Raw genomic sequence first — 27,578 nt, 5'->3', positions numbered from 1 at the left:
AATAATTAGTTCATTTGACCTTATATTGTATTTAATTTTTTTAATTAGTTGAAAACGCATTATTAGACTTCAGAATTGAAGTGACGGCATACTGCTACGTCACAGCCTTACCTACAGTATGGTTTGTATCAGTCTACTCAGTGACAACAACTGGGAAGTTTTTTTTTTTTACCAATATGTCCCGTATTGTGGGATTGTGGGAAATCCCCATCCCAGTCAGTCTATTGTGTGTATTGGACATTCATATTGCCCATTTAGTAAAGGGGCAGATCAGTTTAATAATGCAGATAGATTGTAGCTTCCATCCATCCCCCATATATATATATATACTGTTCCTAGGGCCGTCATTGAAAATAAGAATTTGTTCTTAACTGACTTGCCTAGTTAAATAAAGGTAAAATAAAAAAATAAAAAAATATATTGTAAACATATACAGTACCAGTCAAAAGTTTGTACACACCTACTCATTCCAGGTTTTTTCTTTATTTTCTTTATTTTTTTTACTATTTTCTACATTGTAGAATAATAGTGAAGACATCAAAAATATGAAATAACACATATGGAATCATGTAGTAACCCCCAAAAATTGTTAAACAAGATTCTTCAAAGTAGCCACCCTTTGCTTTGATGACAGCTTTGCACACTGTTGGTATTCTCTCAACCAGCTTCATAAGGTATTCACCTGGAATGCATTTCAAAGAACAGGTGTGCCTTGTTAAAAGACCATTTGTTGAATTTCTTTCCTTCTTAATGAGTTTGAGCCAATCAGTTGTGTTGTGACAAGGTAGGGGTGGTGTACAGAAGATATCCCTAATTGATTCCATATGTGTTATTTCACAGTTTTGATCTCTTAACTATTATTTTACAATGTAGAAAATAGTAAAATAAAGAAAACCCCTTGAATGAGTAGGTGTTTCCAAACCTTTGACTGGTACTGTATTAGTAATCAGTTTCATTCTTGCCTTGCAGTGTACACAGACGGTTCCAAGGATCCCGTGAAGGGGTTTACTGAAGCAGGTGTATTTATGAGTGTACACAGACGGTTCCAAGGATCCCGTGAAAGAGTTTACAGAAGCAGGTGTATTTATGAGTGTACACAGACGGTTCCAAGGATCCCGTGAAGGGGTTTACAGAAGCAGGTGTATTTATGAGTGTACACAGACGGTTCCAAGGATCCCGTGAAGGGGTTTACTGAAGCAGGTGTATTTATGAGTGTACACAGACGGTTCCAAGGATCCCGTGAAAGGGGTTTACAGAAGCAGGTGTATTTATGACTAGTAATCTGATGGGACTGCATCAGTTTAGTGCATTAATTAAAGATCAGGAGAGTCAGAACGTGAGGATTTATGGGTAGAAATAAATGACGCTGTCGATTGGCTTACAGAGATACGCTATTGATGTTCAGTTGTATTGGATTTCCGGGCTCAAACAGGAGTTAATGGACATTAATATTGTCGAGATAAGTAGCGATCAAGAGCAGTGCAGGATACACAGGTGGAGTTGTGTTAAGAGAGGAAATTAAAACCTTCTGGAAAATAGGTTATTTAATTTATTATAATTTATTGTACATTTTTACATTTGAGTCATTTAATAAAGCAGACAGAGCGACTAACCGTAGTGAGTGCATTCGCTTTCGTACTGCCCCCCCCCCCCCCCCAGACAGAGCGACTAACCGTAGTTAATAAAGCAGACAGAGAGACTAACCCTAGTGAGTGCATTCGCTTTCGTACTGCCCCCCAGACAGAGCGACTAACCGTAGTTAATAAAGCAGACAGAGCGACTAACCGTAGTGAGTGCATTCGCTTTCGTACTGCCCCCCCCCCCCAGACAGAGCGACTAACCGTAGTTAATAAAGCAGACAGAGCGACTAACCCTAGTGAGTGCATTCGCTTTCGTACTGCCCCCCCCAGACAGAGCGACTAACCGTAGTTAATAAAGCAGACAGAGAGACTAACCCTAGTGAGTGCATTCGCTTTCGTACTGCCCCCAGACAGAGCGACTAACCGTAGTTAATAAAGCAGACAGAGCGACTAACCGTAGTGAGTGCATTCGCTTTCGTACTGCCCCCCCTGTTATGGTTGTAAGATGGCACAATGATGCCATCTGTTGGTAAATGTTCGTTACTGCAACTCGTGGGTTTTACCGGTTCTGCTTGAGATACCCGGTTGAGTTGTGATGTACTGAACAAGACTGGATACTCGCATCAATGCCTCTGTCTCGTCATTTAACATTCAACCCCCCCCCCCCCTGCGATACAAGGAAATCTGTACGGGCGATCGTGTCGTGCTAACAGAAGGGATGGAGTTATGTGATCTAGGAATAAGATGAGGGCATACGGAATTTAATTCGGAATTTAATTTCTCTTTGGAATTGATAGAGGAACAAGGGGCTCTGGAATGGGTAATGGGGCTGTATGGTAGAGGGAATGGGTTGGGGAAATGTAACGATGTAGACAGGGGAGAGGTTGTATGACAGGGTCAGAGACGTTTGGACTGGGAATAGGATTGGGTGGTGGTGATGGGAGTAGTTTGGACTGGGAATAGGATTGGGTGCTAGTGATGGGAGTAGTTTAGTTTGTAGGGAATTATTTTATTTAGTTAGATATGCAGGGTTAGATAAGAGAAGATTATAGCGGTAGTGATAGGTCGTAACCGGACTCACACTCCAGTACAGTAGGGGCGGTGTTTGCACCTCTCGGTCGGTTAAATAAAATCTAAAAGAAGAAAGACAACAACAGCTGGTCAGCCATCACCGTAGCTTGCTAACCAACATAGCGGAACCGTCCCATTTAGACGCTTTCTGGTATATGAGCCACTCTGATTTGAACACATTTCTGTCGTTTAGCTAATTGTCTCATTTAATGTCCTATTTACCTTGTTATTAGTCAGCTAGCTGGCTTGTTAAGTTAGCATTAGCCTAGCTAGCTAACTGTTAGCTAACATCCCCCGACCATGAGTTCACCAAGCTACTCGCCTCCTGATGAAGAGGAGGAGGTCTGCTGGACGGAGAAAGAGGGTCTGTGGCTGAACGTTGTCGTGAAAGAGGAGAATCAAGAGGAGGATGTTACAGTAAAACAAGAAGTAGAGGAAGAGGAGGATGTTACAATACAAAAACAAGTAGAGGGTGAGGCTGTTACAGTGAAAGAAGAAGAGAAAGACGTTTCAGTGAAAGAAGAGGAAGACCCGATCAGAGTGAAAGAAGAAGAAGAGGAGGATGTGACTGTAAAAGAAGAGGTTGCAGTTTTTGGAGTGAAGGAGGAGAAAGAGGGAGAGATAACTGTCATATTGGAAGAGGAGTCAGGAGATCTTATTAACACCGGTAAGTACTGTCTTAAGGAAGACGAGTTCTAGAATCTAGTGAGTTTTAGGAAGACGAGAGTTCTAGAATTTAGTGAGTTTTAGGAAGACGAGAGTTCTAGAATCTAGTGAGTTTTAGGAAGACGAGAGTTCTAGAATCTAGTGAGTTTTAGGAAGACGAGAGTTCTAGAATCTAGTGAGTTTTAGGAAGACGAGAGTTTTAGAATCTAGTGAGTTTTAGGAAGACGAGAGTTCGAGAAGCTAGTGAGTTTTAGGAAGACGAGAGTTCGAGAAGCTAGTGAGTTTTAGGAAGACGAGAGTTCGAGAAGCTAGTGAGTTTTCGTATTCTAAAATAAATCAAATTAAAATGAATAAAAGATGGGATAAAGGATCTCAGATTGTTATAATGGGGATACAGTACAATATCTCCTAGAGGACAATTGACCAATAGACACACATTATTCCCCATTTGCCTCACTCAATACATTTGGAAAACACAAAACCTAACCGGAGACTGAACTAAATTATATTACAGAACAAACAAATGGCTCATCTTTCTGGGCCAGATTCCCCTAGACCCAGACAGTTTACTTACTGAACTAAATTATATTACAGAACAAACAAATGGCTCATCTTTCTGGGCCAGATTCCCCTAGACCCAGACAGTTTACTTACTGAACTAAATTATATTACAGAACAAACAAATGGCTCATCTTTCTGGGCCAGATTCCCCTAGACCCAGACAGTTTACTTACTGAACTAAATTATATTACAGAACAAACAAATGGCTCATCTTTCTGGGCCAGATTCCCCTAGACCCAGACAGTTTTACTTAATGAACTAAATTATATTACAGAACAAACAGACAGTTTTACTTGTTACCTAAAATCCACAAAGCCTCGGATACTTGGACTGTCCCTTTTCGGTGTTCCATACGGACCTCAGATAGTGAGTGATTGTGGCTCAGAGTCCTATAATATAGCAGAGAGTATATAGACTCTTACATTAAATCCTCTTATCTCAGAAACATTCTAGTTATGTTCAAGATACTTACGAATTCCTCAACAAATGGAAGGAAATGAAAATATCCAAGAATACATTTTCTCTCGTCTATTGATATTGTTTCTCTTTACACTAATATAGAGACCAGACTAGGATTACAAGCAGTTTACACTAATATAGAGACTAGACTAGAATTACAAGCAGTTTACACTAATATAGAGACTAGACTAGGATTACAGGCAGTTTACACTAACATAGAGACTAGACTAGGATTACAAGCAGTTTACACTAATATAGAGACTAGACTAGGATTACAAGCAGTTTACACTAATATAGAGACTAGGATTACAAGCAGTTTACACTAATATAGAGACTAGACTAGGATTACAAGCAGTTTACACTAATATAGAGACTAGACTAGGATTACAAGCAGTTTACACTAACATAGAGACTAGGATTACAGGCAGTTTACACTAATATAGAGACTAGGATTACAGGCAGTTTACACTAATATAGAGACTAGACTAGGATTACAAGCAGTTTACACTAATATAGAGACTAGACTAGGATGACAAGCAGTTTACACTAACATAGAGACTAGGATTACAGGCAGTTTACACTAATATAGAGACCAGACTAGGATTACAATCAGTTTACACTAATATAGAGACCAGACTAGGATTACAGGCAGTTTACACTAATATAGAGACTAGGATTACAAGCAGTTTACACTAATATAGAGACTAGACTAGGATTACAAGCAGTTTACACTAATATAGAGACTAGGATTACAAGCAGTTTACACACTAATATAGACTAGACTAGGATTACAAGCAGTTTACACTAATATAGAGACTAGACTAGGATTACAGGCAGTTTACACTAATATAGAGACTAGGATTACAAGCAGTTTACACTAATATAGAGACTAGGATTACAAGCAGTTTACACTAATATAGAGACTAGGATTACAAGCAGTTTACACTAAATATAGAGACTAGGATTACAAGCAGTTTACACTAATATAGAGACTAGGATTACAAGCAGTTTACACTAATATAGAGACTAGACTAGGATTACAGCAGTTTACACTAATATAGAGACTAGACTAGGATTACAAGCAGTTTACACTAATATAGAGACTAGGATTACAAGCAGTTTACACTAATATAGAGACTAGGATTACAAGCAGTTTACACTAATATAGAGACTAGGATTACAAGCAGTTTACACTAATATAGAGACTAGGATTACAAGCAGTTTACACTAATATAGAGACTAGGATTACAAGCAGTTTACACTAATATAGAGACTAGGATTACAAGCAGTTTACACTAATATAGAGACTAGACTAGGATTACAAGCAGTTTACACTAATATAGAGACTAGGATTACAAGCAGTTTACACTAATATAGAGACTAGGATTAGACTAGGATTACAAGTTTACACTAATATAGAGACTAGGAGTTTACACTAATATAGAGACTAGGATTACAAGCAGTTTACACTAATATAGAGACTAGGATTACAAGCAGTTTACACTAATATAGAGACTAGGATTACAAGCAGTTTACACTTATAGAGACTAGGATTACTAATATAGAGACTAGGATTACAAGCAGTTTACACTAATATAGAGACTAGGATTACAAGCTAATATAGAGACTAGGATTACACTAATATAGACTAGGATTACAAGCAGTTTTACACTAATATAGAGACTAGGATTACAAGCAGTTTACACTAATATAGACTAGACTAGGATTACAAGCAGTTTACACTAATATAGAGACTAGATTACAAGCAGTTTACACTAATATAGAGACTAGACTAGGATTAACATTAGACTAACTAGAGACTAGGATTACAAGCAGTTTACACTAATATAGAGACTAGGATTACAAGCAGTTTACACTAATATAGAGACTAGGATTACAAACAGTTACAAGCAGTTTACTAATATAGAGACTAGGATTACAAGCAGTTTACACTAATATAGAGACTAGGATTACAAGCAGTTTACACTAATATAGAGACTAGGATTACAAGCAGACTAGAGATAGACAAGCAGTTTACACTAATATAGAGACTAGACTAGGATTACAAGCAGTTTACACTAATATAGAGACTAGGATTACAAGCAGTTTACACTAATATAGAGACTAGGATTACAAGCAGTTTACACTAATATAGAGACTAGGATTACAAGCAGTTTACACTAATATAGAGACTAGGATTACAAGCAGTTTACACTAACATAGAGACTAGGATTACAAGCAGTTTACACTAATATAGAGACTAGGATTACAAGCATTTTACACTAATATAGAGACTAGACTAGGATTACAAGCAGTTTACACTAATATAGAGACTAGGATTACAAGCAGTTTACACTAACATAGAGACTAGGATTACAAGCAGTTTACACTAATATAGAGACTAGGATTACAAGCAGTTTACACTAATATAGAGACTAGGATTACAAGCAGTTTACACTAATATAGACATTTACATTTACATTTAAGTCATTTAGCAGACGCTCTTATCCAGAGCGATTTGCAAATTGGTGCTTTCACCTTATGACATCCAGTGGAACAGCCACTTTACAATAGTGCATCTAGGTCTTTTAAGGGGGGTGAGAAGGATTACTTTATCCTATCCTAGAGAGACTAGGATTACAAGCAGTTTACACTAATATAGAGACTAGGATTACAAGCAGTTTACACTAACATAGAGACTAGGATTACAAGCAGTTTACACTAATATAGAGACTAGGATTACAAGCAGTTTACACTAATATAGAGACTAGACTAGGATTACAAGCAGTTTACACTAACATAGAGACTAGACTAGGATTACAAGCAGTTTACACTAATATAGAGACCAGACTAGGATTAGTGCCAGGTTAATATTCCCCTAACCTTAACCGTGCCAGGAACGTTCTATAAAGCTATAGGGAACAGCCCCTTTGGGCATAATTTGTTTGACCAATCAGCAGCAGCTACAGGTTGGGTGAAACAGCCCCTTTGGGCATAATTTGTTTGACCAATCAGCAGCAGCTACAGGTTGGGTGGAACAGCCCCTTTGGGCATAATTTGTTTGACCAATCAGCAGCAGCTACAGGTTGGGTGGAACAGCCCCTTTTACTCCTTTTGAAGTTCCTATTTGTTCGTTGTCTAGTTATCTTAAATGATTACCTTCAGGACAATGAAGTCAAGGTATTGGAGTGTCCATCACAAAGCCCTGACCTCAAGCCTATAGAAAATGTGTTTGACCAATCAGCAGCAGCTACAGGTTGGGTGGAACAACCCCTTTACCTTCAGGCCAATGAAGTCAAGGTATTGGAGTGTCCATCACAAAGCCCTGACCTCAATCCTATAGAAAATGTGTTGGGCAGAACTGAAAAAGCGTGTGCGAGCAAGGAGGCCTACAAACCTGACTCAGTTACACCAGCTCTGTCAGGAGGAATGGGCCAAAATGCACCCAATTTATTGTGGGAAGCTTTTTGAAGGCTACCTGAAACGTCTGACCCAAGTTAAACAATTTAAAGCCAATGCTACCGAATACTAATTGAGTGTATGAGAAATTTCTGACCCACTGGGAATCTGATAAAAATAAATCAAATCTGAAATACATAATTCTTTCTACTATTATTCTTAAAATAAAGTGGTGATCCTAACTGTCCTAAAACAGGGATTTTTTTTACTAGGATTAAATGTCAGGAATTGTGAAAAACTGAGTTTAAATGTTTTTGGCTAAGGTGTATGTAAACGTTTCCGTCTTCAACTGTAGTTTGTGTTTATAAATAGTTTGTGAAAATGGTGAGTTTCTTTGTTTTGTAGGTGTTTCCAATGACATCATCAACCAATTAGTACGCAATTAAGTAGGCAAAGCTAGGAGCCTCTTTGGATTCCCAATACCCTGGGTCCATAGTGAAACAGCTGCCAACAACGTCTCTCTTCTTACAACCAGCGGGGCAACTGAGAGACCTTGTTGGCAGCTGTTTACATGTAGTCCCTGGAATAGGGTGTTGGGAAGCCATACCATTACCAGAGAGGCTCCTGGACTGGTCTAGACCCTGGAATAGGGTGTTGGGAAGCCATACCATTACCAGAGAGGCTCCTGGACTGGTCTAGACCCTGGAATAGGGTGTTGGGAAGCCATACCATTACCAGAGAGGCTCCTGGACTGGTCTAGACCCTGGAATAGGGTGTTGGGAAGCCATACCATTACCAGACATGCTCCTGGACTGGTCTAGACCCTGGAATAGGGTGTTGGGAAGCCATACCATTACCAGAGAGGCTCCTGGACTGGTCTAGACCCTGGAATAGGGTTTTGGGAAGCCATACCATTACCAGAGAGGCTCCTGGACTGGTCTAGACCCTGGAATAGGGTGTTGGGAAGCCATACCATTACCAGACAGGCTCCTGGACTGGTCTAGACCCTGGAATAGGGTGTTGGGAAGCCATACCATTACCAGACAGGCTCCTGGACTGGTCTAGACCCTGGAATAGGGTGTTGGGAAGCCATACCATTACCAGAGAGGCTCCTGGACTGGTCTAGACCCTGGAATAGGGTGTTGGGAAGCCATACCATTACCAGACAGGCTCCCGGACTGGTCTAGACCCTGGAATAGGGTGTTGGGAAGCCAGTGAGGCCCCTGGAGCAGCAGAACTTTGGTAATGGTATGAGATTCACTGCTGTCTGAATGTAGAAGGTTCTGGAATGGTCACCCATTAGAGTTGTAGATGGTAAGGCTCTGGACTGGTCACCCATTAGAGTTGTAGATGCTAAGGTTCTGGACTGGTCACCCATTAGAGTTGTAGATGGTAAGGTTCTGGACTGGTCACCCATTAGAGCTGTAAGGCTCTGGACTGGTCACCCATTAGTTGTAAGGTTCTGGACTGGTCTCCCATTAGAGTTGTAAGGTTCTAGACTGGTCACCCATTAGAGTTGTAGATGGTAAGGTTCTGGACTGGTCACCCATTAGAGTTGTAGATGGTAAGGTTCTAGACTGGTCACCCATTAGAGTTGTAGATGGTAAGGTTCTGGACTGGTCACCCATTAGTTGTAAGGCTCTGGACTGGTCACCCATTAGAGTTGTAAGGTTCTGGACTGGTCACCCATTAGAGTTGTAAGGTTCTGGACTGGTCACCCATTAGAGTTGTAGATGGTAAGGTTCTGGACTGGTCACCCATTAGAGTTGTAAGGCTCTGGACTGGTCACCCATTAGAGGTTCTGTAGATGGTAGAGGTTCTGGACTGGTCACCCATTAGAGTTGTAAGGTTCTGGACTGGTCACCCATTAGAGTTGTAGATGGTAAGGTTCTGGACTGGTCACCCATTAGAGTTGTAAGGTTCTGGACTGGTCACCCATTAGAATTGTAGATGGTAAGGTTCTGGACTGGTCACCCATTAGAGTTGTAAGGTTCTGGACTGGTCACCCATTAGAGTTGTAAGGTTCTGGACTGGTCACCCGTTAGAGTTGTAAGGCTCTGGACTGGTCACCCATTAGAGTTGTAAGGTTCTGGACTGGTCACCCATTAGAGTTGTAGATGGTAAGGTTCTGGACTGGTCACCCATTAGAGTTGTAAGGCTCTGGACTGGTCACCCATTAGAATTGTAGATGGTAAGGTTCTGGACTGGTCACCCATTAGAGTTGTAAGGTTCTGGACTGGTCACCCATTAGAGTTGTAAGGTTCTGGACTGGTCACCCATTAGAGTTGTAAGGCTCTAGACTGGTCACCCATTAGAGTTGTAAGGCTCTAGACTGGTCACCCATTAGAGTTGTAGATGGTAAGGCTCTGGACTGGTCACCCATTAGAGTTGTAGATGGTAAGGCTCTGGACTGGTCACCCATTAGAGTTGTAAGGTTCTGGACTGGTCACCCATTAGAGTTGTAGATGGTAAGGCTCTGGACTGGTCACCCATTAGAGTTGTAAGGTTCTGGACTGGTCACCCATTAGAGTTGTAGATGGTAAGGCTCTGGACTGGTCTCCCATTAGAGTTGTAAGGTTCTGGACTGGTCACCCATTAGAGTTGTAGATGGTAAGGTTCTGGACTGGTCACCCATTAGAGTTGTAGATGGTAAGGTTCTGGACTGGTCACCCATTAGTTGTAAGGCTCTGGACTGGTCACCCATTAGAGTTGTAAGGCTCTGGACTGGTCACCCATTAGAGTTGTAAGGTTCTGGACTGGTCACCCATTAGAGTTGTAAGGTTCTGGACTGGTCACCCATTAGAGTTGTAGATGGTAAGGTTCTGGACTGGTCACCCATTAGAGTTGTAAGGCTCTGGACTGGTCACCCATTAGAATTGTAGATGGTAAGGTTCTGGACTGGTCACCCATTAGAGTTGTAAGGTTCTGGACTGGTCACCCATTAGAGTTGTAGATGGTAAGGTTCTGGACTGGTCACCCATTAGAGTTGTAAGGTTCTGGACTGGTCACCCATTAGAGTTGTAAGGTTCTGGACTGGTCACCCATTAGAGTTGTAAGGTTCTGGACTGGTCACCCATTAGAGTTGTAAGGCTCTAGACTGGTCACCCATTAGAGTTGTAAGGCTCTAGACTGGTCACCCATTAGAGTTGTAGATGGTAAGGCTCTGGACTGGTCACCCATTAGAGTTGTAGATGGTAAGGCTCTGGACTGGTCACCCATTAGAGTTGTAAGGTTCTGGACTGGTCACCCATTAGAGTTGTAGATGGTAAGGCTCTGGACTGGTCACCCATTAGAGTTGTAAGGTTCTGGACTGGTCACCCATTAGAGTTGTATATGGTAAGGCTCTGGACTGGTCTCCCATTAGAGTTGTAAGGTTCTGGACTGGTCACCCATTAGAGTTGTATATGGTAAGGTTCTGGACTGGTCACCCATTAGAGTTGTAGATGGTAAGGTTCTGGACTGGTCACCCATTAGAGTTGTAAGGCTCTGGACTGGTCACCCATTAGAGTTGTAAGGTTCTGGACTGGTCACCCATTAGAGTTGTAAGGCTCTGGACTGGTCACCCATTAGAGTTGTAAGGTTCTGGACTGGTCACCCATTAGAGTTGTAAGGCTCTGGACTGGTCACCCATTAGAGTTGTAAGGCTCTGGACTGGTCACCCATTAGAGTTGTAGATGGTAAGGCTCTGGACTGGTCACCCATTAGAGTTGTAAGGCTCTGGACTGGTCTCCCATTAGAGTTGTAGATGGTAAGGCTCTGGACTGGTCTCCCATTAGAGTTGTAGATGGTAAGGCTCTGGACTGGTCACCCATTAGAGTTGTAAGGTTCTGGACTGGTCACCCATTAGAGTTGTAAGGCTCTGGACTGGTCACCCATTAGAGTTGTAAGGTTCTGGACTGGTCACCCATTAGAGCTGTAGATGGTAAGGTTCTGGACTGGTCACCCATTAGAGTTGTAAGGCTCTGGATTGGTCACCCATTAGAGTTGTAAGGCTCTGGACTGGTCACCCATTAGAGTTGTAGATGGTAAGGTTCTGGACTGGTCACCCATTAGAGCTGTAAGGCTCTGGACTGGTCACCCATTAGAGTTGTAGATGGTAAGGCTCTGGACTGGTCACCCATTAGAGTTGTAGATGGTAAGGTTCTGGACTGGTCACCCATTAGAGTTGTAGATGGTAAGGTTCTGGACTGGTCACCCATTAGAGTTGTAGATGGTAAGGCTCTGGACTGGTCACCCATTAGAGTTGTAAGGCTCTAGACTGGTCTCCCATTAGAGTTGTAAGGCTCTGGACTGGTCACCCATTAGAGTTGTAAGGTTCTGGACTGGTCACCCATTAGAGTTGTAAGGCTCTGGACTGGTCACCCATTAGAGTTGTAAGGCTCTGGACTGGTCACCCATTAGAGTTGCAAGGCTCTGGACTGGTCACCCATTAGAGTTGTAAGGTTCTGGACTGGTCACCCATTAGAGTTGTAAGGCTCTGGACTGGTCACCCATTAGAGTTGTAAGGCTCTGGACTGGTCTCCCATTAGAGTTGTAGATGGTAAGGCTCTGGACTGGTCACCCATTAGAGTTGTAGATGGTAAGGTTCTGGACTGGTCACCCATTAGAGTTGTAGATGGTAAGGCTCTGGACTGGTCACCCATTAGAGTTGTAGATGGTAAGGTTCTGGACTGGTCACCTATTAGAGCTGTAAGGTTCTAGACTGGTCTCCCATTAGAGTTGTAGATGGTAAGGCTCTGGACTGGTCACCCATTAGAGTTGTAAGGTTCTGGACTGGTCACCCATTAGAGTTGTAAGGTTCTGGACTGGTCACCCATTAGAGTTGTAAGGCTCTGGACTGGTCACCCATTAGAGTTGTAAGGTTCTGGACTGGTCACCCATTAGAGCTGTAAGGCTCTGGACTGGTCACCCATTAGAGTTGTAGATGGTAAGGTTCTGGACTGGTCACCCATTAGAGCTGTAAGGCTCTGGACTGGTCACCCATTAGAGTTGTAAGGCTCTGGACTTGTCACCCATTAGAGTTGTAAAGGCTCTGGACTGGTCACCCATTAGAGTTGTAAAGGCTCTGGACTGGTCTCCCATTAGAGTTGTAAGGCTCTGGACTGGTCACCCATTAGAGTTGTAAGGTTCTGGACTGGTCACCCATTAAGGTTGTAAGGTTCTAGACTGTTCACCCATTAGAGCTGTAAGGTTCTAGACTGGTCACCTATTAGAGCTGTAAGGTTCTAGACTGGTCACCCATTAGAGTTGTAAGGTTCTAGACTGTTCACCCATTAGAGCTGTAAGGTTCTAGACTGGTCACCCATTAGAGTTGTAAGGTTCTAGACTGTTCACCCATTAGAGCTGTAAGGTTCTAGACTGTTCACCCATTAGAGCTGTAAGGTTCTAGACTGGTCACCTATTAGAGCTGTAAGGTTCTAGACTGGTCACCCGTGTGTTAATGTTATGCAAGGTATCCAGTACATGACAGAGATTCACTATCTAACATGAGAATAACCATCTCCTAACTCAGAGACAAAGTGGAAATCAGCATGTGACATTCAAGAAGAAACTGAGCAAAGAGCAAGTTTCCATGACTTGGTGAGTTTCATTAAGAGGCAGGCTAGGATAACCTCATATCCTATATTCAGAAACACCCAGAGGGAGGCTAGGATAACCTCATATCCTATATTCAGAAACACCCAGAGACAGGCTAGGATAACCTCATATCCTATATTCAGAAACACCCAGGGGGAGGCTAGGATAACCTCATATCCTATATTCAGAAACACCCAGAGACAGGCTAGGATAACCTCATATCCTATATTCAGAAACACCCAGAGACAGGCTAGGATAACCTCATATCCTATATTCAGAAACACCCAGAGGGAGGCTAGGATAACCTCATATCCTATATTCAGAAACACCCAAGGCATGGTGAGAGACAGGCTAGGATAACCTCATATCCTATATTCAGAAACACCCAGAGGGAGGCTAGGATAACCTCATATCCTATATTCAGAAACACCCAGAGGCAGTCTAGGATAACCTCATATCCTATATTCAGAAACACCCAGAGGGAGGCTATGATAACCTCATATCCTATATTCAGAAACACCCAGAGGCAGGCTAGGATAACCTCATATCCTATATTCAGAAACACCCAGAGGAGGCTAGGATAACCTCATATCCTATATTCAGAAACACCCAGAGGGAGGCTAGGATAACCTCATATCCTATATTCAGAAACACCCAAGGCATGGTGAGAGACAGGCTAGGATAACCTCATATCCTATATTCAGAAACACCCAGAGGGAGGCTAGGATAACCTCATATCCTATATTCAGAAACACCCAGAGGCAGTCTAGGATAACCTCATATCCTATATTCAGAAACACCCAGAGGGAGGCTAGGATAACCTCATATCCTATATTCAGAAACACCCAGGGGGAGGCTAGGATAACCTCATATCCTATATTCAGAAACACCCAGAGGGAGGCTAGGATAACCTCATATCCTATATTCAGAAACACCCAGAGGCAGGCTAGGATAACCTCATATCCTATATTCAGAAACACCCAGGGGGAGGCTAGGATAACCTCATATCCTATATTCAGAAACACCCAGAGGCAGTCTAGGATAACCTCATATCCTATATTCAGAAACACCCAAGGCATGGTGAGTTTCATTAAGAGAGGCTAGGATAACCTCATATCCTATATTCAGAAACACCCAAGGCTTGGTGAGTTTCATTAAGAGAGGCTAGGATAACCTCATATCCTATATTCAGAAACACCCAGAGGGAGGCTAGGATAACCTCATATCCTATATTCAGAAACACCCAGAGACAGGCTAGGATAACCTCATATCCTATATTCAGAAACACCCAGGGGGAGGCTAGGATAACCTCATATCCTATATTCAGAAACACCCAAGGCATGGTGAGTTTCATTAAGAGACAGGCTAGGATAACCTCATATCCTATATTCAGAAACACCCAAGGCATGGTGAGTTTCATTAAGAGAGGCTAGGATAACCTCATATCCTATATTCAGAAACACCCAGAGGGAGGCTAGGATAACCTCATATCCTATATTCAGAAACACCCAAGACTTGGTGAGTTTCATTAAGGGAGGCTAGGATAACCTCATATCCTATATTCAGAAACACCCAAGGCATGGTGAGTTTCATTAAGAGACAGGCTAGGATAACCTCATATCCTATATTCAGAACTACCCAAGACTTGGTGAGTTTCATTGAGAGGCTAGGATAACCTCATATCCTATATTCAGAAACACCCAGAGACAGGCTAGGATAACCTCATATCCTATATTCAGAAACACCCAGAGACAGGCTAGGATAACCTCATATCCTATATTCAGAAACAACCAAGGCATGGTGAGTTTCATTAAGAGAGGCTAGGATAACCTCATATCCTATATTCAGAAACACCCAGAGGGAGGCTAGGATAACCTCATATCCTATATTCAGAAACACCCAGAGGGAGGCTAGGATAACCTCATATCCTATATTCAGAAACACTCAGGGCATGGTGAGAGACAGGCTAGGATAACCTCATATCCTATATTCAGAAACACCCAGAGACAGGTTAGGATAACCTCATATCCTATATTCAGAAACACCCAGAGGCAGGCTAGGATAACCTCATATCCTATATTCAGACACACCCAGAGGGAGGCTAGGATAACCTCATATCCTATATTCAGAAACACCCAGAGGGAGGCTAGGATAACCTCATATCCTATATTCAGAAACACCCAGAGGGAGGCTAGGATAACCTCATATCCTATATTCAGAAACACCCAGAGACAGGCTAGGATAACCTCATATCCTATATTCAGAAACACCCAGGGGGAGGCTAGGATAACCTCATATCCTATATTCAGAAACACCCAGAGACAGGCTAGGATAACCTCATATCCTATATTCAGAAACACCCAGAGGGAGGCTAGGATAACCTCATATCCTACATTCAGAAACACCCAGAGGGAGGCTAGGATAATCTCATATCCTATATTCAGAAACACCCAGAGAAAGGCTAGGATAACCTCATATCCTATATTCAGAAACACCCAGAGACAGGCTAGGATAACCTCATATCCTATATTCAGAAACACCCAGAGGGAGGCTAGGATAACCTCATATCCTATATTCAGAAACACCCAAGGCATGGTGAGAGACAGGCTAGGATAACCTCATATCCTATATTCAGAAACACCCAGAGGGAGGCTAGGATAACCTCATATCCTATATTCAGAAACACCCAAGGCATGGTGAGTTTCATTAAGAGGCAGGCTAGGATAACCTCATATCCTATATTCAGAAACACCCAAGACATGGTGAGTTTCATTAAGAGACAGGCTAGGATAACCTCATATCCTATATTCAGAAACACCCAGAGGGAGGCTAGGATAACCTCATATCCTATATTCAGAAACACCCAAGGCATGGTGAGTTTCATTAAGAGGCAGGCTAGGATAACCTCATATCCTATATTCAGAAACACCCAAGACATGGTGAGTTTCATTAAGAGACAGGCTAGGATAACCTCATATCCTATATTCAGAAACACCCAAGGCATGGTGAGTTTCATTAAGACAGGCTAGGATAACCTCATATCCTACATTCAGAAACACCCAGAGGGAGGCTAGGATAACCTCATATCCTATATTCAGAAACACCCAGAGGGAGGCTAGGATAACCTCATATCCTATATTCAGAAACACCCAAGGCATGGTGAGAGACAGGCTAGGATAACCTCATATCCTATATTCAGAAACACCCATAGGGAGGCTAGGATAACCTCATATCCTATATTCAGAAACACCCAAGGCATGGTGAGTTTCATTAAGAGGCAGGCTAGGATAACCTCATATCCTATATTCAGAAACACCCAGAGGGAGGCTAGGATAATCTCATATCCTATATTCAGAAACACCCAGAGAAAGGCTAGGATAACCTCATATCCTATATTCAGAAACACCCAGAGACAGGCTAGGATAACCTCATATCCTATATTCAGAAACACCCAGAGGGAGGCTAGGATAACCTCATATCCTATATTCAGAAACACCCAAGGCATGGTGAGAGACAGGCTAGGATAACCTCATATCCTATATTCAGAAACACCCAGAGGAGGCTAGGATAACCTCATATCCTATATTCAGAAACACCCAAGGCATGGTGAGTTTCATTAAGAGGCAGGCTAGGATAACCTCATATCCTATATTCAGAAACACCCAAGACATGGTGAGTTTCATTAAGAGACAGGCTAGGATAACCTCATATCCTATATTCAGAAACACCCAAGGCATGGTGAGTTTCATTAAGACAGGCTAGGATAACCTCATATCCTACATTCAGAAACACCCAGAGGGAGGCTAGGATAACCTCATATCCTATATTCAGAAACACCCAGAGGGAGGCTAGGATAACCTCATATCCTATATTCAGAAACACCCAGAGGGAGGCTAGGATAACCTCATATCCTATATTCAGACACACCCAGAGGGATGCTAGGATAACCTCATATCCTATATTCAGAAACACCCAGAGGGAGGCTAGGATAACCTCATATCCTATATTCAGAAACACCCAGAGACAGGCTAGGATAACCTCATATCCTATATTCAGAAACACCCAGAGACAGGCTAGGATAACCTCATATCCTATATTCAGAAACACCCAGAGACAGGCTAGGATAACCTCATATCCTATATTCAGAAACACCCAAGACATGGTGAGTTTCATTAAGAGACAGGCTAGGATAACCTCATATCCTATATTCAGAAACACCCAAGGCATGGTGAGTTTCATTAAGACAGGCTAGGATAACCTCATATCCTACATTCAGAAACACCCAGAGGGAGGCTAGGATAATCTCATATCCTATATTCAGAAACACCCAGAGAAAGGCTAGGATAACCTCATATCCTATATTCAGAAACACCCAGAGACAGGCTAGGATAACCTCATATCCTATATTCAGAAACACCCAGAGACAGGCTAGGATAACCTCATATCCTATATTCAGAAACACCCAGAGGGAGGCTAGGATAACCTCATATCCTATATTCAGAAACACCCAAGGCATGGTGAGTTTCATTAAGAGACAGGCTAGGATAACCTCATATCCTATATTCAGACACACCCAGAGGGAGGCTAGGATAACCTCATATCCTATATTCAGAAACACCCAGAGGGAGGCTAGGATAACCTCATATCCTATATTCAGAAACACCCAGAGGGAGGCTAGGATAACCTCATATCCAATATTCAGACACACCCAGAGGGAGGCTAGGATAACCTCATATCCTATATTCAGAAACACCCAGAGGGAGGCTAGGATAACCTCATATCCTATATTCAGAAACACCCAGAGACAGGCTAGGATAACCTCATATCCTATATTCAGAAACACCCAGAGACAGGCTAGGATAACCTCATATCCTATATTCAGAAACACCCAAGGCATGGTGAGAGACAGGCTAGGATAACCTCATATCCTATATTCAGAAACACCCAAGGCATGGTGAGTTTCATTAAGAGACAGGCTAGGTTCTTATAGGCTTATAGTGTTTTGATTATTGATTGATTATCAATAATTATATCTGGTTGTGATAGTTGCAAAATATTTTTTGGGGGGATGCAGCAGTTGTTAGTGCAAATGCTAATGCTAGACTGGTAGCAAAGAATGCTAACATTTATTGACATAGGCTGGTAGCAAAGCTGTTAGCTAGGATGCTAATGCTAGGCTGGTAGCAAAGCTGTTAGCTGGAATGCTAACGCTTATTGACATAGGCTGGTAGCAAAGCTAGCCAACGCGCATTTTACTGGTTGAAGTGTTTTTTAAAAGTTGATTTGCGACAACACAAACATTATAGGACATTCAAACGAGCCTTTACAATCCAATAATCCAAAAGTAGTGTGAAATGCACTCATATTCAACCTGTAAATGGAGGCTATTTTTGCTGTCAGCCTATGAGAACTCCCCTGAGTTTAGAGCTTATAGAGCTTTTTTTATTTTAATTGTTTTTTTTTACCCCTTTTTCTCCCCAATTTCATGGTATCCAATTGTTGTTTTTAGTAGCTACTATCATGTCTCATCGCTACAACTCCCGTACGGGCTCGGGAGAGACAAAGGTTGAAAGTCATGCGTCCTCCGATACACAACCCAACCAAGCCTCACTGCTTCTTAACACTGCGTGCATCCAACCCGGAAGCCAGACGCACCAATGTGTCATGTTTGTGTTGTCGCAAATCAACTTGGTTAGCCCGGCCCGCCACAGGAGTCGCTGGTGCGCAATGAGACAAGGATATCCCTACCGGCCAACCCTAACCCGGACCTCTAGGCCAATGAGACAAGGACATCCCTACCGGCCAACCCGGACCTCTAGGCCAATGAGACAAGGACATCCCTACCGGCCAACCCCAACCCGGACCTCTAGGCCAATGAGACAAGGACATCCCTACCGGCCAACCCTAACCCGGACCTCTAGGCCAATGAGACAAGGACATCCCTACCGGCCAACCCTAACCCGGACCTCTAGGCCAATTGTGCGTCGCCCCACGGATCTCCCGGTCGGTGACGACAGAGCCGGTGACGACAGAGCCGGTGACGACAGAGCCTGGGCGCGAACCCAGAGTCACAGCTGGCGTTGCAGTACAGCGCCACCCCTAGACACAGAGCTTAATGTGAGTTTCCTTCAGTAGCACTCCTGATCTTGCACTTATATTGCGCTGTAATATTCAGAATACATCGGGTGGAAGGGAAGCTTAGTGGTTAGAGCGTTGGACGGTTGCAAGTTCAAATCCCCAAGCTGACAAGGTACAAGGTCTTTCTGTCCCTGAACAAGGCAGTTAACCCACTGTTCCTAGGCTGTCAATGAATTTGTTCTTAACCTGTTGCTTCTACCCGGGACGCTTGCGTCCCAACTAGAGCTCTGGAAATGCAAATGCGCTACGCTAAATGCTAATAGTATTAGTTAAAACTCAAAAGTTCATTAAAATACACATGCAGGGTATCGAATTAAAGCTACACTCGTTGTGAATCCAGGCAACAAGTCAGATTTTTAAAATACTTTTCGGCGAAAGCATGAGAAGCTATTATCTGATAGCATGCAACACCCCAAAAGACCCACAGGGGACGTAAACAAAATAATTAGCATTTCGGCGTTACACAAACCGCACAATAAAATAGAAAACATTCATTACCTTTCACCATCTTCTTTGTTGGCACTCCTAGATGTCCCATAAACACTATTTGGGTCTTTATTTCGATTAAATCGGTCCATATAAAGCCTAGATATCGTTATATGTAGACTGTGTGATAAACGAAAAAAACATCGTTTCAAAACGTAACGTCATTTTTTAAAATTCAAAACGTCGACGATAAACTTTCACAAAACACTTCGAAATACGTTTGTAATGCAACTTTAGGTATTAGTAAACGTTAATAAGCGATAAAATTCATCAGGAGGCGATGTAAAGATTATTAGCTGTCCGTCTGGAAAAATGTCCGGCTAGAAACTCAACGAAAATATCCGGTCCTAGACCGGATTAGATACGGTGTCCTGTATGTGTTTGACCAAGAAAAAACTCGAAGGGAAATGACAAGACTCTAGACACCCTGTGGAAGCTGTAGGTACTGCAACCTCAGTCAATTAATTGTGGTTCACGTTTATCAATGGGTTCAAGTAGCGCATGGATATATTTTCCCCATTTTCAGTGATCAGTTTTTCCTGTGCTTTTCGATGTAAATGCCGTTCTGGTAAAGCCACAGCAGTGATTTAACCAGTTTTTTAAACGTCTGAGTGTTTTCTATCCACACAGACTAAGCAAATGCATATACTATATTCCTGGCATGAGTAGCATGGCGCTGAAATGTTGCGCGATTTTTAACAGAATGTTCAAAAAAGTAGAGGGTCGACTGAAGAGGTTAACTGACCTGCCTAGTTAAATAAAAGTAAAATAAATGTAAAAAACATTGTGAAAAACTAAAAACAACCTGAGGATTATTAACATTGTTTGAAATGTTTCTATGAACTATTTGGATTTTTCATCTGGCTGTTGTGATTGCCTTTGAGCCTGTGGATTACTGAACAAAACGCGTGAACAAAACTGAGGTTTTTGGATATAAAAAGAGACTTTATTGAACAAAACTAACATTTATTGAGTAAATGGGAGTATTGTGAGTGCAACCATATGAAGATCATCAAAGGTAAGTGATTCAATTTATTGCTATTTCTGACTTGTGTAACTTCTCTACTTGGCAGGTTAATGTTTGTAATGATTTGTCTGCCGGGCGCTGTTCTCAGATTATCACATGGTAGGCTTTCGCCATAAAGCCTTTTTGAAATCTGACACCGTGGTTGGATTAACAAGAAGTTGATCTTTAAACTTGTATGTTTTATGAATTTTTATAATGACTATTTCTGTTTTTGAATTTGGATGTTTGCAATTTCACTGGATGTTAGTCGTGTGCTAGCGTCCCACGTACCCTAGTGAGGTTAAACATTCATTAAAGACGTACATTATTGTACAACTTTTACCTCAAATAAACAGTGGATTTCAGCCTTTAACCGTTTGACTTTGTTGTTCACACAGGAGAGAGACTGAACTATCGTGGATCCTCTGGGGAGCCTCAACAACCTCATGATGCTGACAGGGCAGAGACGAGTTTCTCCAGATCAGAACACCTCAAGAAACACCAGCAGAGACCGTCAGGGAAGAAACCTCACCGCTGCTCTGACTGTGGGAAGAGTTTCACCTCTTCTTCAGATCTTAAAATACACCAGAGAATCCACACGGGAGAGAAACCTTACAGCTGCTCCGACTGTGCAAGGAGTTTTACTACACGTAGCCAGATGATATCTCATCGGAGAACACACACAGGAGAGAAACCTTTCAGTTGTGATCGATGTGGGAAGAGTTTTGCTCAGTCAGGCAACCTGACAATTCACCAGAGAACACACACGGGTGAGAAACCTTACCACTGCTCCGACTGTGGAATGAGTTTTACTACCTCAGGTGGACTGATATCACACCAGAGAACACATACAGGAGATCAGTGTGGGAAGAGTTTTCCTGCCGCAAGGAACCTGAATCTATCACACACAGCTGATCTGACTGTACACCAGAGAAGCCACACTGTAGAGAAACCATACCGTTGCTCAGACTGTGGGATGAGTTTTACTACATCAAGCGGACTGATATCACACCAGAGAATCCACACGGAGAGAAACTATACCACTGCTCAGATTGTGGGATGACTTTTGCTGGATTAGACAAACTGACGATACACCAGAGGTTACACACAGAGAGGACTTTTAGTTGTGGTCAATGTGGGAAAAGCTTTGCCGCAGCAACAAACCTGATAGTTCACCAGAGAACACACACGGGAGAGAGGCCTTATAGCTGCGATGAATGTGGCAAGAGATTCACTCAGTCAGCACACCTGACTGTACACCAGAGAACCCACACGGGAGAGCAGCCGTATAGCTGCGATGAATGTGGGAAACATTTTGCTTTGCCAGGAAACCTGACTGTACACAAGAGAACACACACCGGAGAGAAACCTTACAGCTGTGATGTATGCGAGGATAGTTTTGCCACCTGGACTGCCCTGGCTACACACAAACGAATCCACACGGGTGAGAAACCGTACCACTGCTCCGACTGTGGAATGAGCTTTACTTCCTCAAGCGACTTGAGAAGACACCAGAGAAAACACACAGGAGAGAAGCCTTATAGCTGTGATCAGTGTGGGAAGAGCTTTATTCGCTCAGACTCCCTGGCAAAACACAAGAAAATACATGCAGGAGAACCACAGAGTGTGGAATGATCTCCAACACCAGACCTTGGTAGTAGAGCACAGAGTGTGGAATGACATCCAACACCAGACCTGGGTAGTAGAACACAGAGTGTGGAATGATCTCCAACACCAGACCTGGGTAGTAGAACACAGAGTGTGGAATGATCTCCAACACCAGACCTGGGTAGTAGAACACAGAGTGTGAAATGACATCCAACACCAGACCTGGGTAGTAGAACACAGAGTGTGGAATGATCTCCAACACCAGACCTGGGTAGTAGAACACAGAGTGTGGAATGACCTCCAACACCAGACCTGGGTAGTAGAACACAGAGTGTGGAATGATCTCCAACACCAGACCTGGTTAGTAGAACACAGAGTGTGGAATGATCTCCAACACCAGACCTGGGTAGTAGAACACAGAGTGTAGAATGATCTCCAACACCAGACCTGGGTAGTAGAACACAGAGTGTGGAATGACCTCCAACACCAGACCTGGGTAGTAGAACACAGAGTGTGGAATGATCTCCAACACCAGACCTGGTTAGTAGAACACAGAGTGTGGAATGATCTCCAACACCAGACCTGGGTAGTAGAACACAGAGAGTAATGATCTATTTGTAATCGAACTATTGATGTCGTAGTGTTTGTGTTCAACTTGTTACATAATAACATAATTTATAATATTGTAAAATCCCACAACTTTTGACAGCTCTAAACTCAAATGATTTTTAATTTTGTAAATGGAACATTTATAGAAAATGTTATTGTTGGAGGAACAGGACAATACATGTGATGTTTTGGTGTAGTTGGAGAAGCTTTCACATGTTCCAGATGTTGCTGCATATAAACAGAAAAATGAGTTTCTAATATCACCTCGACTCCAGGTTTCACTGACGTTGCTCTCCAAAAGCCTGAGGAAGTTCATGTTGGAAAAGTAGGGTATGAGACATATCATGTAGCCTTCGACTCCAGGTTTCACTGACGTTGCTTTCCAAAAACCTGAGGAAGTTCATGTTGGAAAAGTAGGGTATGAGACATATCATGTAGCCTCGACTCCAGGTTTCACTGACGTTGCTCTCCAAAAGCCTGAGCAAGTTCATGTTGGAAAAGTAGGTATGAGACATATCATGTAGCCTCGGCTCCAGGTTTCACTGACGTTGCTCTCCGAAAGCCTGAGCAAGTTCATGTTGGAAAAGTAGGGTATGAGACATATCATGTAGCCTCGACTCCAGGTTTCACTGACGTTGCTCTCCAAAAGCCTGAGGAAGTTCATGTTGGAAAAGTAGGGTATGAGACATATCATGTAGCCTCGACTCCAGGTTTCACTGACGTTGCTCTCCAAAAGCCTGAGGAAGTTCATGTTGGAAAAGTAGGGTATGAGACATATCATGTAGCCTCGGCTCCAGGTTTCACTGACGTTGCTCTCCAAAAGCCTGAGGAAGTTCATGTTGGAAAAGTAGGGTATGAGACATATCATGTAGCCTCGACTCCAGGTTTCACTGACGTTGCTCTCCAAAAGCCTGAGGAAGTTCATGTTGGAAAAGTAGGGTATGAGACATATCATGTAGCCTCGGCTCCAGGTTTCACTGACGTTGCTCTCCAAAAGCCTGAGGAAGTTCATGTTGGAAAAGTAGGGTATGAGACATATCATGTAGCCTTCGACTCCAGGTTTCACTGACGTTGCTTTCCAAAACCTGAGGAAGTTCATGTTGGAAAAGTAGGGTATGAGACATATCATGTAGCCTCGACTCCAGGTTTCACTGACGTTGCTCTCCAAAAGCCTGAGCAAGTTCATGTTGGAAAAGTAGGTATGAGACATATCATGTAGCCTCGGCTCCAGGTTTCACTGACGTTGCTCTCCGAAAGCCTGAGCAAGTTCATGTTGGAAAAGTAGGGTATGAGACATATCATGTAGCCTCGACTCCAGGTTTCACTGACGTTGCTCTCCAAAAGCCTGAGGAAGTTCATGTTGGAAAAGTAGGGTATGAGACATATCATGTAGCCTCGACTCCAGGTTTCACTGACGTTGCTCTCCAAAAGCCTGAGGAAGTTCATGTTGGAAAAGTAGGGTATGAGACATATCATGTAGCCTCGGCTCCAGGTTTCACTGACGTTGCTCTCCAAAAGCCTGAGGAAGTTCATGTTGGAAAAGTAGGGTATGAGACATATCATGTAGCCTCGACTCCAGGTTTCACTGACGTTGCTCTCCAAAAGCCTGAGGAAGTTCATGTTGGAAAAGTAGGGTATGAGACATATCATGTAGCCTCGGCTCCAGGTTTCACTGACGTTGCTCTCCAAAAGCCTGAGGAAGTTCATGTTGGAAAAGTAGGGTATGAGACATATCATGTAGCCTCGACTCCAGGTTTCACTGACGTTGCTCTCCAAAAGCCTGAGGAAGTTCATGTTGGAAAAGTAGGGTATGAGACATCACCTCGGCTCCAGGTTTCATTATTGTAATCTGTTTTCACAGCTACTATAAAAATCTAGAATAAACGAAGTGCTCTTTCCAAACATCCCTATGACCACAAGACGTTGACAATACGTCTTATTAACGTATTGTGCTCACTGGGATGTATAGTGTTCTACATGTCTTATTGTTGTCATGTTATGATCTCTTATCTTTTTGTTTTATAAAAATGACCATTACATTTACATTTACATTTAAGTCATTTAGCAGACGCTCTTATCCAGAGCGACTTACAAATTGGTGCTTTCACCTTATGACATCCAGTGGAACAGCCACTTTACAATAGTGCATCTAGGTCTTTTAAGGGGGGGAGGGGGGGTGAGAAGGATTACTTTATCCTATCCTAGGTATTCCTTAAAGAGGTGGGGTTTCAGGTGTCTCATAGGGTCAGAGACGGGGAGTCAGGGTGGGGGGTCAGGGAGAAAGCGAGGGTCAGAGAGAGAGAGGGAGAGAGCGAGGGTCATATTGTTGTCATGTGTTATGATCTCTTATCTTTTTGTCTGTTTGTTTGAAAACTGAACACCATAGGGTCAGAGACGGAGGAGAGAGCGATGGTCAGAGAGAAAGCGAGGGTCAGAGAGAGCGAGGGTCAGAGATGGGGGAGTCAGGGGTGGGGGGTCAGGGAGGGAGAGGGTCAGAGAGAGGGAGAGAGAGAGAGGGAGGGAGGGAGAGAGAGTCAGAGAGAGGGAGCGAGGGTCAGAGGGAGAGCGAGGGTCAGAGAGAGCGAGGGTCAGAGAGGAAGAGGGAGCGAGGGTCAGAGAGGAAGAGAGAGAGGGAACGAGAGAGGGAGGAAAAGTATTGTTTTGTTGATTTTCAGAATGCTTTTGATCCATGATGGATTATATATTTTTTTAAACTCCAATGTGACGTTGGGGGTAAAGTATCATCAGATATATTTACTCAAACAACAGATAAACCCTCCAAACATCCCTATGAGCAACAAGTGTTTTTGGTTGAATAGTTTCTGCCACTAAATGTCATATTGTTGTCTTTTTGTCTGTTTGAAATTGACACCATATATACAGTGCCTTGCGAAAGTATTCGGCCCCCTTGATCTTTGCGACCTTTTGCCACATCATCATTAGTCATTTAGGTCAACATTGGATCATTCAGAGATCCTCACTGAACTTCTGGAGAGAGTTTGCTGCACTGAAAGTTAAAGGGGCTGAATCATTTTGCACGCCCAATTTTTCAGTTTTTGATTTGTTAAAAAAGTTTGAAATATCCAATAAATGTCGTTCCACTTCATGATTGTGTCCCACTTGTTGTTGATTCTTCACAAAAAAATACAGTTTTATATCTTTATGTTTGAAGCCTGAAATGTGGCAAAAGGTCGCAAAGTTCAAGGGGGCCGAATACTTTCGCAAGGCACTGTACCTGTTATGATCTGCCTTCTTGTCTACTGTTTTAAATTAACACCATTTATACATCATGGATCAATTGATTATTATTCATTTTATATAATTGAATGTTGTGACAAATAGTTTTTTAAAAGTGTACAGTATGTTAAAGGACCTCTGAGAGAGAGAGGGTCAGAGTATAAGGGGTCAGCTGGTGCGCGATGTCTATAATATTAAAGAAGTCTCAAGGTATTGCACGCCTGAGGTAGAGTACCTCATGATAAGCTGTAGACCACACTATCTACCTAGAGAGTTTTCATCTGTATTATTCATAGCCATCTATTTACCACCACAGACCGATGCTGGCACTAAGACCGCACTCAACCAACTCTGAGGCCATAAGCAAACAGGAAAGTGCTCACCCAGAAGCTGTGCTCCTAGTGGCCGGGGACTTTAATGCAGGCAAACTGAAATCAGTTTTACCTCATTTCTACCAGCATGTTAAATGTGCAACCAGAGGGGAAAAACTCTCTCCATACAGAAATGGTTTTTTTGAGATCGGTGTGGAAAAACTTGACTGGCCTGCACAGAGCCCTGACCTCAACCCAATCGAACTCCTTTGTGATGAATTGGAAGGCCCGACTGCGAGCCAGGCCTAATCGCCCAACATCAGTGGCCCGAGCAGGTGTCCACATACTTTTGATCACATTAGTATTCGTAATGTAGTTATATGGGGTCATTAATAGTAGTAATAGTTCGTATTCCCTGAGTCCATAGAGAGACCTAAGACAACAACATGGCAAGGCAGCAACACAACATGGTAGCAACACACCATGACAACAACATAGCAAGGCAGCAACACAACATGGTAGCAACACACCATGACAACAACATAGCAAGGCAGCAACACAACATGGTAGCAACACACCATGACAACAACATAGCAAGGCAGCAACACAACATGGTAGCAACACACCATGACAACAACATAGCAAGGCAGCAACACAACATGGTAGCAACACACCATGACAACAACATAGCAAGGCAGCAACACAACATGGTAGCAACACACCATGACAACAACATAGCAAGGCAGCAACACAACATGGTAGCAACACAGCATGGTAGCAACACACCATAGCAAGGCAGCAACACAACATGGTAGCAACACACCATGACAACAACATAGCAAGGCAGCAACACAACATGGTAGCAACACA

At 42.8% G+C, this 27,578-nt stretch overlaps 1 pseudogene; it reads left to right on the top strand.

Annotated features, from left to right (window-relative positions):
- Positions 1-2,721: 2,721 nt before the first annotated feature.
- Positions 2,722-22,954, top strand: LOC115127733 (zinc finger protein 883-like; annotated as a pseudogene).
- The last annotated feature ends 4,624 nt before the right edge of the window (positions 22,955-27,578 follow it).

Source organism: Oncorhynchus nerka, linkage group LG15 (genome assembly GCF_034236695.1).
Source record: "Oncorhynchus nerka isolate Pitt River linkage group LG15, Oner_Uvic_2.0, whole genome shotgun sequence".
NCBI lineage: Eukaryota > Metazoa > Chordata > Actinopteri > Salmoniformes > Salmonidae > Oncorhynchus > Oncorhynchus nerka.
This window is presented reverse-complemented; position numbering and strand designations above follow the sequence as displayed.